Source organism: Oryctolagus cuniculus, chromosome 11 (genome assembly GCF_964237555.1).
Source record: "Oryctolagus cuniculus chromosome 11, mOryCun1.1, whole genome shotgun sequence".
Lineage (NCBI taxonomy): Eukaryota > Metazoa > Chordata > Mammalia > Lagomorpha > Leporidae > Oryctolagus > Oryctolagus cuniculus.
In genome coordinates this window covers 48,307,434-48,320,373 of record NC_091442.1, presented here as the reverse complement: position 1 = coordinate 48,320,373, position 12,940 = coordinate 48,307,434, and the positions used below count along the sequence as shown (strand labels likewise).

At 46.4% G+C, this 12,940-nt stretch overlaps 2 pseudogenes; one reads left to right on the top strand and one right to left on the bottom strand.

Moving 5' to 3' along the window:
* Positions 1–4,946: 4,946 nt before the first annotated feature.
* Positions 4,947–10,299, bottom strand: LOC138844209 (folliculin-interacting protein 2-like; annotated as a pseudogene).
* Positions 9,229–10,147, top strand: LOC138844487 (death-associated protein kinase 3 pseudogene; annotated as a pseudogene).
* Positions 10,300–12,940: the final 2,641 nt, after the last annotated feature.

The window sequence follows — 12,940 nt, the reverse complement described above, 5'->3', positions numbered from 1 at the left end:
AGAAGATCAGTTTAGTGTACATTAAGTAAAGATTTCAGTCGTTTGCACCCCCATAGAAACACAAAGTGAAATATGCTGTTTGAGTACTCGTTATAGCATTAAGCCTCAGTTTACAGCACGTTAAGGACAGAGATCCTACATGAGGAGTAAGTGCACAGTGACTCCTGTTGTTGACTTTACCAATTGACACTCCTGTCTATGGCATCAGTAATCTCCCTATGCACCAGTTATGAGTTTCCAAGGCTATGGAAGCCCCTTGAGTTCTCCGACTCTTATCTTGTTTAGACACGGTCATAGTCAAAGTGGAGGTTCTCTCCTCCCTTCAGAGAAAGGCACCTCCCTCTTTGAAGACCTGTTCTTTCCACTGGGATCTCACTCACAGAGATCTTTTTGCCAGAGTGTCTTGGCTTTCCATGCCTGAAATACTCTCATGGGCTTTTCAGCCAGATCCGAGTGCCTTTAGGGCTGATTCTGAGGCCAGAGTGCTATTTAGGACATCCGCCATTCTATGAGTCTGCTGAGTATCTTACTTCCCATGTTGGATCACTCTCCCCTTTATTTATTCTATCGGTTGGTGTTAGCAGATACTAGACTTGTTTATGTGCTCCCTTTGACTCTTAGTCCTTTCAATACTTCTTAATCATGATTTTTCCAGAAAACATATTTAAATAAGTAACAGCTGAAGCCAGTACTCTCTGAAGTACAGAGGTATCAACCAATTCTACCCAAAAATATAAGAGCAGAAGAGATAAGAAGCTCATTACATACAAAGGAGTATTGATATGACTATATAAAAATATGAAGGCCAGGAGACAGTGGAATATGTTCAAAGTGCTGAAGGAAAAACCTGACAACCAAGGAAAAGCTTTCTTTCATAAGCCAGGGACAGATTAATCTGCTTCCATCACTGTCACAAAACACCTGCGGCTGGCTACCCCATAAAGTAAACAGGGTTATGTAACTCACCACTTTGGAAGCTTGGAGACCAGGAAGATCCACTGATCTGACCCCTACAGAGGTCCCCATTCAACACTCACATCACGGCAGCAGCATATGCAAGAGGGAGCAGTCACATGGTGAGAAGGGGAGCCAGAGCAGGGGCAGCCTCACTCATGAACTACCTGGACCCCATGGAAACTCTGAATCCCTTCTCAGGGCAGCACTCTCTGTAACTTAATTATCTGGCATCAGGCCCCACTTCTTCAGAGTCACACCCCCTCCTCCAATTTTGCCACATCGAGAATCATGCCTCCAACACATGGGCCCTTGGGGTAACACTCAAACCATATCCAAACCAAAGCGAAGGGGAATTTTTTAAATTTCTCAGGCAACCTAAATCGAAAGGAGTCCATCGCCACTAGACCTGTCTTTCAAGGACTGCTGATGGGAGTTCTTTAAGCTGAAATAAAAGACCGTTAGTTGATAACATGAAATATACGGCAGCACAGAACTTGATGGTACAAGTAAAACAGAATTCTAAGACTGAAATGATGATGTATACGACAATTTTATCCCTTAAACAAAAGTTAAAAGTCAAAACTATGAATAACAACTATAGCTATAATAAATCGTAAGGGACACACATTACAAAATGTTATAAATTCTAACATCAAATACATAAAAACGTGAGGTGGAGTAAAAGTGTAGAATTATTTGATGCAATCAATTTATTATCAGTTTTAAACAGGTTTTATATGTACAAGATGCACTGTGTCAGCCTGAAGGTAAACATGAATCAAAAATCTTTAGTAAAATTATAAAAGACTGTTAGAGGCTGGTGCCGCGGCTCACTAGGATAATCCTCTGCCTTGCAGCGCCAGCACACCGGGTTCTATTCCCGGTCGGGGCGCCAGATTCTGTCCCGGTTGCCCCTCTTTCAGGCCAGCTCTCTGCTATGGCCAGGGAGTGCAGTGGAGGATGGCCCAAGCGCTTGGGCCCTGCACCCCATGGGAGACCAGGATAAGTACCTGGCTCCTGCCTTCGGATCACTGCAGTGCGCCGGCTGCAGCGTGCCAGCTGCGGCAGCCATTGGAGGGTGAACCAATGGCAAAGGAAGTTCTTTCTCTCTGTCTCTCTCTCTCTCACTGTCCACTCTGCCTGTCAAAAAAAAAAAAAAGACTTTTAGAAAGGATTCAAAGCACACAAATACAGAAGGCCATCAAACCACAAGGGAAGAAGACAGCAAGGGGTGAAGAAAGAAATACTGTCTATAAAACAAGAAAATGACCAATAAAATGTAAGTAGTGAGTCCTTGCCCATCAATAACTACCTGAGTATAGCTGGAATAAATTCTCCAATAGAAAGACCCAAAGTGCGTGAGTAGGTTTTCTTTGCACTTCTATCAATAGACAGATGAACAGGCAAAAATCAACAAAGAAACAACAGAGCAAAGCTATACCATTGGCCAAATGGATCCAATTGATACCTATAGAACATTTCATCCCAAAACCACAGAACACACATTCTTTTCATCAGTGCATGGAACATTCTCTAGGATAGACTATATACCAGGCCATCAAACAAGTCTGAACAAATTCAAAACAATGAAAATCATACCATGAATCTTTTCTGACCACAATGGAATGAAGTTGGAAATGAACATAATAAGAAAGTCAGGAAAATACAGAAACACATAGAGACCGATCAGCATGCTCCTGAATGAACAGTGAATCATAGAAGAAATCAAAAAGATAAATTAAAAAGTTCCTTGAAACAAAGGAAGATGACAACACAACATATCAAAATTTATGAAATGTATGAAAGTAGATCTTTGTAAAATTTAAGAGTGGGAAAAGAACAGAGAGGAGGATAAAGGGTGGGAGCATGGGCAGGAAGGGGGGCAGAATGGGAGGTATCACTATATCTGTATATATCTCTACATGAAATACAGGAAACTTGTATAACTTAAATGACATTTTAAAACAGAAAAAAGAAAGAAAAAAATAATGCCAACATCTCCCAAAATTTCTTGAAAAACTTTCACCTACACATTGAAGAAGCTCAACAAACTCCAAGTAGGATAAACCCTGAGATCAACATCACGATAGTTAAATCATAGTTAACTTGTCAAACTAAAGGATTCTTGAAAGTGATGAAACAATGACGCATCAACATCAACATCAACATCAAAGGATCCTCAACCAGGGTAGCAGATGACTTTTCAGCAGAAACCATGGAGACTAGGAAGCAGTGGGATGACATTGTCAGGTACTGTAAGGGAAAGACTCTCAACCGGGAATTCTATACCCCCTCCCTTCAAACAACAGCCTTTCCAAAAATGAGAGGGATGGAGTAAAACAAACCCTCACTCATTCCTGAGGAGAATGACAATAGCACAGCTATTTTAGAAGATAGGTTGGCAGTTTTAATAAAGCTGAAAATAATCTCAACATAACATCTTGCAGAGAGGGGTGAGCATTTGGTCTAGTGGTGCAGATGCTGGTTAGGGCACCTGTGTCCCATATCTGGGTGCCTGGATTCAAAACCTACCATTGTCATCTAACCGGCTTCCCAATACATATCTCCCCTGTGAAGCGGTGTTGATGTCTGAAGCACATGGACTCTGTCCTTACACCTTTGGACTCAGCCCACCCCAGCTGCAGGGGTAATCTGGGGAGTGATCTAGCAAAAGAGAGCTCACTCTCTCTCCCTCTTTCTGTCTTTCCTGATCTGTTTCTCCATCTCTCTCTCCCTCTCTCTCTACTCTCTCTCTCCCTCCCTCTTGCATCTCACAAACATAAAATATAATCTAACGGTGACATTCCTGTGCATTATGTCTACACATGTAACTGTTTATGAATGTTTTTAGCATCTGTATTTGCCCAATATTGCAAACAACCAAGTTGTTCTTAAATATATGAATGGAAAAACAAAAAGATGTGATGTATTTACACAGTAAATTTTTTTTAAATAAAAAGAAACAAACTACTATGCCACATAAAGGCATAGAGTTAAATGGATATTGTTAAGTGAAACAAAAGCCAATTTCGAATTATATATTATATCTTATCTAATTATATGAGATTCTACAAAGGCAGAACTATAACGACAGTAGAAAGATCAGTAGTTTCCAGAAGTTTCGGGGAGGAGGAGGGCTGAAGGGATGAAGCACAGGGCAAGTTTTAGGGCAGTGCACTTTTGTGCCTAATCCTAAATTTGTGGAGATATAACATTATGCATTTGTCAAAACCCACTGAATGTTAGAGCAAAGCAAGTCAACACTAATATATGTAAATAAAGTGATTATTTAGGCAGTTTGTGGAATGCCAGCATGAAAGGCAACAAGTGAAAAAACACTGTAACCATATTACAAATGTATGAAATGACTTCATTGAGAAGGATGGGGAAAAGACGTCAACACAAGTAACTCTGGAAAGGACTGAAGTCTGTGACAGTCAAGGCAAAGGAAACTGCCAAACACGTTGCTCTAGTTAATAATGTTTTCTAGGATGATGCGGGTTCTATATTCTCTTTTTCTTTAAATTCAAAAGGCTTATTGCAAGTAATGCCACAGAGAAATGAATCAGAATATTACATGAAGAAGTTTTCAGTTTCCCATACATCGACATTGGTATCCATTGAACTGATCAAAAGTATACAGTCCCATCCATTTCTGTCCTTGGGGCTTGAATAATAACAAATCCCCAAATTTTCTCCATTTCCAAACACCATTTAAATTTAGCTATATGTCTATGTTGCTTCCAAGATTTACGGTTGAACAAATTTTGACATCTAAAAATTAACATTTGGAGGTGGGTAGCTGTTTGATTTATGAAAAAAAATTAAAATATTCTCTCTCAAAAGCCCAGTTTAAAAAATGGCTCACATTAATCAAGAGAAGCGGGCCGGCGCCACAGCTTACTAGGCTAATCCTCTGACTTGCAGCGCCGGCACACAGGGTTCTAGTCCCGGTCGGGGCACCGGATTCTGTCCCGGTTGCCCCTCTTCCAGGACAGCTCTCTGCTGTGGCCAGGGAGTGCAGTGGAGGATGGCCCAAGTCCTTGGGCCCTGCACCCCATGGGAGACCAGGATAAGCACCTGGCTCCTGCCTTCGGATCAGCGCGCCGGCCGCGGCGGCCATTGGAGGGTGAACCAACAGCAAAGGAAGACCTTTCTCTCTCTCTCTTTCTCTCTCACTGTCCACTCTGCCTGTCAAAAAATAAAAATAAATAAATAAATAAATAAAATCAATAGAAGCTAAAGACTTTATTAATTTGATGGTGAAAGCATGCATGAACAAACTATTCCTCAAAGTAGACCTTAGTGAAAAACAGACATTTACAAAAAATTGGGGCTTACCTTTTATTTCTTTTTTTTTTAAATGTACAACCAACTCAAGTTAAGAACCTAAAAGGCTACATACTGAATTGTTATAAAATCTCAGGATCTAATTTTAAGAGCCCAAGCAGTGGTTTAATATCATTTAGCAAGTAGGGATTTTTCCTCCCTCCAAAGGTTAATTTTCCAAAAAATATGGTTAAGTTTAAAAAGTTGCAGTGTGTGAACAGCAGTTCCATGGGAAGTGAGATTATAGTTGCTGTCATTAAAAAACAGCACACTTCAGAAAAATGGATTGACGCCTGTACAAAAAGCTATTTAACACTGATAAAAAATAAAATACTTTGGAATTATGCACATGTATGGAAGCCACATTTTAACCTTTTCTCATTGTCATGGTTAAAATGTACACAATTACCTTACAGTCATATCACTTATCAATTTATTAAAAATAAAACTGCAACATGCTAGAAAGAGGTCCGTCACGGGGACATGGGCACACATCTGCAGGCCCAGGGAGGCCGTAGTCCTGCTGCACAGCCAGGTTTGGAACAGGCACTACCACGGTCCTTGCCTGTCTTCCAAATACAAGCCCAGGGCCGTCCCCGTGCTCTCCTTCTGGTTGCTGCTGCACTGTCAGGAGGGGAGAGCGAGTCGGCGGCGTGGCCAGGACCCCAGCAGCAGCATCTGCTGTGGCATCAGTTCTGATGCCTCCATCCTCCGCAAAACCCCGCCCTGCATGCCCTACGGCTCCCCAACAACAGCCAGTCTGAGCACGGTGGGCACTGTCCCCAGGGCCAGGTCTGGAGGAGCATCTGGAAACCTGCTGGTCCTCAGCCCCCAGGGGACCCCTCGCTGCCTTTGGGTGCTGTGCACAGGCCCTCAGCCACTCCTCAATTTTTTTGGTTCAGCTTTCCATGCCAGACTCTGGTGACACAGAGCGTCCAATGTGGAAAGTGACCTTCTCCCAGGAGGCTTCGGCCAGGAATGTCAGTCAGGGCAAGGCCTGGCTGCTGAGCAGTCCGGTCCTTTCTCAGGCAGCTCCCCTCGGGCCTCCTTATTGGCACCTGTTGATCCGCCCTCATGCCTATCCCTGGAGCCTCACAGTGGGGCAGGAGTAAGGAGTAACCCCATGGAGCCTGTTTCTTACTTTCTTCAGCTCTGCAAAATGCACCCTGATGCTTCCAGGCACTGTCTACTGCTGGCTCTGGTGGCCCCACGCCACAGGACTTGAACTCTGCTCTGGCCTCTTGCATGTCTCTGTCAGGCCTGGGACAGGGGCTCTCCCATCCGTGCCCTCTAGGGTCTCCGCTAACTCTGCAGGCCGGGGTACCTTCTCTCTGCCATGGCTGGGAGCACGAGAGAAGGCTGATTTCTCACAGCGACCACCATGGATTCCGACTCCTCCACTTCTGCCTTCTCCAGGGCGCTGATGATCTGGTTCCTGTTTACAACCCAGTTGCTCTCGCTGTGAGCCACAGTCCAGGTCAGCTTATCCTCCCGTAGCTCAGAGTACTGGAGAACGTAGGTCAGGAAGTACCAGATGCACTGCACCCAATCATTCTGCTCCCCCGCACCTCTCAATGTGCATGTTAGCCTCACAGGAGAGAGAGCCTGTGGCTCCGCTAACGTCACCCAGCTGCACCCAAGAGGACTGTAGGGATGTTTTTTGGCCAGCAAGTTCACCAACTGAGAAGTGTGTTTCTCTGAGAAGGCTTTCATAGGAGGACGGTCAACGGGCATGGCAGTCAGGACCCAGGCCAGGTGGGAGGTTGACCCTGCAGTCAGTAAGGCAGCAAACACCTGGTTCCTGTGCTCTGATCTATCAGCAGTGTAAACTCCTTGAGAAAGCACTGGCAGAGCTGGGTTTTTCCCAAAGTGCTGGACATCGTGGTAAGCCACACAGTTTCAGCTATCCCTGGAACAGAATGAACTTTGAGATAGTCCTTCTGAATGCTCCCAGAGCTTGGACCTGCAGAGTGGACTCTGCTATCTCCCTCCAGCAGATGATGGCCTTTCCAACTGCACTCTTGAGCCTGCTCACGAGAGTCAAACAGGGGAAATGAGAGAAAAAGAAGTCCTGGAAGTTCCTTTGTGCTTCGTCTCTCTCACACAAGGAAACGGCGATGCTCATGGCAACTTTCCTCCTCCTAACCATGGCCGGCTAGAACCGCAGGTTTCTTCAGCCAAGCTGCATGTCTCAGCAGTTGACCTCCTGGGAGTGATGCTACTACCAGATGTTTCGTCTGACTTTGGAGCCAGAGGCAGTGTAGCTGCTGGAGGACGACATAAAGGAGCCCAGGCATGGGAAGTGTGTGGTCGAAAGGCTGCTCAGGGAGGCTGGTGGAGCTATATCCCCATCCCTGTCTCCATTCTGCCCTCAGCCCCCTGTATAGAAAGGTGTGCAGGGAGCTACAGAGAAAGATGCTCTCCTGGTGAGCTGGAGGGTTCCTCCGTCAGCTCCCCCTGCAGCAGACCTAGGTCACCTGCATTGTGCCCAGGACCCACACAATTCTGATGTGTGTTCAGTTTTCCCGAGTTAGGCTCTTGGTGGATGTGGTCCAGGCTGTCTTGCGCATCATCTGCATTTCCATGGAAGCTGCCCATTCGAGCAGAGCAGACGGCACTGAGCATCAGTTGTGGAGGAGAAGGCGCACAGCGCATCTTTCAGGAGGGTCCTTTGGAACTCACTGCCACAGCACCAAACTTCATTCCGCCAGCACACGGACACCCGAAGCTGATCTTGTGTACGGTCCTCTGGGCTCCTCCCTGGCGTGTGCTAAAGACCCCGGAGGAGCCATGGGAAGAGCTGCTGCTGAGGCTGCCACTTCCCTCACAGCACCTGGCTGACTCCTTCACAGGGACAGCCTCTGTTCCCTGACCTGTGGCCTCTTCAACCTTGAGCAGCTTTAGAACTGCACAAGGCGCGTCTGCCCCTTCTTTCACAGTCCCGGTAAACCAGCAGGTGAGTTTCATTCAGGTCAGACTCCGAGCATGACCAAGAGTGCCCGGGCTTCCAGGAGCCGGTAACATGACGGAGCCAGCCCGCCGCTGCCTGGCAGGCTGACAGTTCCCAGGTCATATATTCTCATACTGCACTATATGTACACTGGCATTAAACAGTTAATTAAATGGACTGAAGAAGTAACAAACAGATTTCTCACCACTGAAACAGGATTTTACAGATCAGTTGGGGGAGGGGGAAGCTGTAGTTCCATGTCTGATGTTTAGAGCTCAAGACATCAGTGTGAACTCATGTTTAGTTTGTTTCACATAAATCCCGATGCTACATAGAGATATGCACAGGTGTGAACACAGGCCTGGGTTTGTATGTACATGTATTTCTTGGCTTTGTCAGCTCAAAGTGCCCAGAAGTAACACACCTCCCGCAGCACGCAGCACACCAATCACTTGACCTTGCCTTCTAACATTAGTTATTCAGTTATGAAGATCCTTTGGGAAATGAATGATTCTAAGACTGGCACATGGAATATACAAGGTAAGCATGAAGCATTTGTAGTTGCAAAAGTAAAGGAGTGGTGAGAAGAAAAGCCTTCCCTAGAGTGACAGTATTGTCAAAGGGAAAAGAGACAACTGAGGGAGCTTCCAGGTTACAGCTGGAACAATGTGAACAACAAAACAATTACATTACATTATAGTCCAGATCTGAAAAACATTTCCTTAAATCTCTGCTCACATAAGTAATTAATGACTAAATTTCTCAATGGGGGACAACTGATTCTATGGACACAATGGAATATCACTCAGCCATAAAGAAGAATGAAATCCTCACATTTGCAGCAAGACACGTGACACTGAAGATAATCTTATTAAGTTAAATGAACCAGATAGCAGCAGCGGGTGGAGCAGGTGGCAGAAGAGACGGCGATGGATGTGGGAGCGTGAGGGGCTCCAGTCCAGCTCCCCCAGGCCCCATGACCCGGACGCCACATGGCCACCTTCAGGCAGGAAGCTATGGAGGAATATGAGATGGGGGAGGGGCTGGGCAGCGGCCAGTTGGCCATCAGCGGAAGTGCAGGAGGAGGGCCCAGGGAGGGAGTCCAAGGTATCAGGAAGGGGCACCTTCCTCCAGCCATCGCGGGGTCAGCTGGGGGAGATGGAGTGGGACGTGGGCATCCTGCGGGGCATCCATCACCCAGCATCACTGAGCTGCCTGATGGATTCCAGCACAGGATGGGCGTGGTGCACATTCTGAGCTCTGCGACTTCCTGGCTGAGATGGAAGCGCTGAAGGGGGACGAGGCCATGCAGTTCTGCAAGTGGATCCTGGGCTGCATGCACCACCTGTACTCATGGCATTGCACACTCGGACCTCAAGCCCGATGACATCATATGCTGGACAAGCATGCGCCCAGTCCGGGTCAACCTCCTCAGCTTCAGCATGGCACACAGGATGGAGGCAGGGACCGAGTTTAAAAACCTCGTCCACACCCAGAGCTCGTGGCTCCCGAGATTGTCAGCTATGCGCCCCTGGGCCTGGAGGCGGATGGTGGAGCATTGGTGTCATCACCAACACCCTCCTCAGCAGCCGTCCCCACTCTGGGGGAGACGAAGCAGGAGCCCCTGACCAGCATCTTGGCTGTGAACCAGGACTTCAGCAAGGAGGATTCCAGCAACACCAGCGAGCTGGCTGAGGGCTTCATCCATGGGTGCTCGTCATGGAACCCAAGAGGGGAAGAACCTCGCCCAGAGCCTGGGGAATTCCTGGGTCATGGTTATCCTGGGTGGACGTGCGCAGGGAGACGGAGGCCACGAGCCCGAGCGGCTCCAGGAGGACAGATCCAGTCTGCTCCAGCAGGCTGCCCACAACAGCTGTCAGCTCCCAGCGCTTCTTCAAGGTGCTGCAGTAGGCAGTGGCCACCAAGGGCCTGCGAGAGCCGGAGCATGGCTGGCGCCTGTGCCAGAGCATGTGGAGGTGCTCAGGGCCATCTGAAAGAAGGAAGAGGCCTGGTAGGAGGAGGAGGAGGATGAGAGCATGGGCCAGGATCTGTGGCGGCGGCGCCAGGAGCTGCAGTGCCAGGCACAGGAGGAGGCCAAGTGCGCCCTGCTGGGTCCAGCAGGTTTAAGTGCAGCCTCGGCCACCTACAGAACTGCTAGGAGGCCCTGGCCAAGAAGGCGGCCTCAGAGATGTGCTTTCTGCAGGATCTGGTGTGTACCCTGCATCAGGAGAAGCTGCAGGCGGGGGAGTGCGGCCTGCTATAGGCCCTGCCCGGCCCGTGGGCTCCTGCTCCTGAGCCGCTGGCCCTGGCAAAGCTCAGAGAAGTTCACAGCGCCCAGGAATTTGGGGGCAGGAGCCACGCCTCCCTCATCCCCTCCTTTACCTGGCCCCTCCCGCTCCAGACTCAGCCCCTCTGTGGCTCAGGGAGGGCTGGGCATCCTCCCAGCAGAAGTGACCACTGCGTGGTTTAGCACAGTGCATGGAGGTGTTGTGGGCTGTGGGTTGTAGACTTGGCGATCTTGTGAACAGTCAGGGCCCCCCACTCCCTGGGAGAATCATGAAGCAAGACCCCTACCTTTTACCTGACACAAAAATCCACTCAACATGGATTAAAGACCTATAGGAACCTATGACCTGACACCACCAAACTATTAGAAAACATTGGAAAATCCCTGGAAGACACAGGTACCAGCAAAGATTCCTTGGAAAAGGCCCCGGAAGCACAGGCAGTCAAGGCCAAAATTAACATTTGGGATTGCATCAAATTGAGAAGTTTCTGTACTGCAGAAGAAACAGTCAGGAAAGTGAAGAGACAACCAACAGAATGGGAAAAATATTGCAAACTATGTAACAGAAAAAGGGTTAATAACCAGAATCTACAAAGAGATCAAGAAACTCCACAACAACAAAACAAACAACCCATTTAAGGGATGGGCCAAGGACCTCAATAGACATTTTTCAAAAGAGGAAATCCAAATGGCCAACAGGCACATGAAAAAATGTTCAAGGTCACTAGCAATCAGGGAAATGCAAATCAAAATCACAATGAGGTTTCACCTCACCCCAGTTAGAATGGCTCACATTCAGAAATCTACCAACAATAGATGCTGGCGAGGATGTGGGGAAAAAGGGACACTAACCCACTGTTGGTGGGAATGCAAACTGGTTAAGCGACTATGGAAGTCCGTCTGGAGATTCTTCAGAAACCTAAATATAACCCTACCATACAACCCAGCCATCCCACTCCTTGGAATTTACCCAAAGGAAATTAAACTGGCAAACACAAAAGCTGTCTGCACATTAATGTTTATTGCAGCTCAATTCACAATAGCTAAGACCTGGAATCAACCCAAAAACCTGTCAACAGTAGAGTGGATAAAGAAATTATGGGACATATACTCTATAGAATATTATACAGCGGTAAAAATCAATGAAATCTGGTCATTTGCAACAAAACGGACTAATCTGGAAAACATCATGCTGAGTAAATTAAGCCAGTCCCAAAGGGACAAATATCATATGTTCTCCCTGACAACTAACTAAGCACCAAAAAATAAACCTGTTAAAGTGAAAAGGACACTATGAGAAACAGTGACTTGATGAGCCCTTGTCCCAACTTGATGTACAATTTAATACTTTATCCCTTTTATTAATTTTTTTTGTCCTACTTAATTCTATTGGTTGAACTCTGTAATTAACACACAATTATTCTTAGGTGTTTAAATTTAACTGAAAAGTGATCTCTGTTAAATATAAGAGTGGGAATAAGAGAGGGAGGAGATGTACAATTTGGGACATGCTCAATCTGACTTGTCCAAAATGGTAGAGTTAGAAATGTGCCAGGGGATTCCAATTCAATCCCATCAAGGTGGCATGTACCAATGCCATCTCACTAGTCCAACTGATCAATTTCAGTTCACGATTGATCATACTGATAGGTCTAAGAATCAAAGGGATCACATAAATAAGACTAGTGTCTGCAAAACTAACTGATAGAATAAAAAAGGGAGAATATGATCTAACATGGGAAGCAGGATACACAGCAGACTCATGGAATGGCAGATGTCCTAAACAGCACTCTGGCTTCAAATCAACCCTTAAGGCATTCAGATCTGGCGGAAGAGCCCATGAGAGTATTTTAGGCATGGAAAGCCAAGATACACTGGAGAAAAAAAAAGAAGACCTAAATGAAAGATCTCTGCGAGTGAGATCCCAGTGGAAAGAATGGGGCCATCAAAGAAGAAGGTACCTTTTTCTGAAGGGAGGAGAGATCTTCCATTTTGGCTATGACCTTGTCTAAATAAGATCAGAGTTGGCAAACTCAAAAGGCTTCCATAGCCTTGGCAACTCATGACAAGAGCCTAGGGTGTTTACTGATGCCATAAACAAGAGTGTCAATTTGTTAAATCAACAACAGGTGTCACTGTGCACTTACTCCTCATGTAGGATCTCTGTCCTTAATGTATTGTACATTGTGAATTCATGCTATAACTATTACTCAAACAGTATTTTACACTTTGAGTTTCTCTGTGGGTGCAAACTGTTGAAATCTTCACTTAATATATGCTAAACCGATCTTCTGTACATAAAGATAGTTGAAAATGAATCTTGATGTGAATGGAATGGGAGAGGGAGCAGGAGAGGGGAGGGTTGTGGGTGGGAGGGAAGTTATGGGGTAGGGGGAAACCATTGTAATCCATAAGCT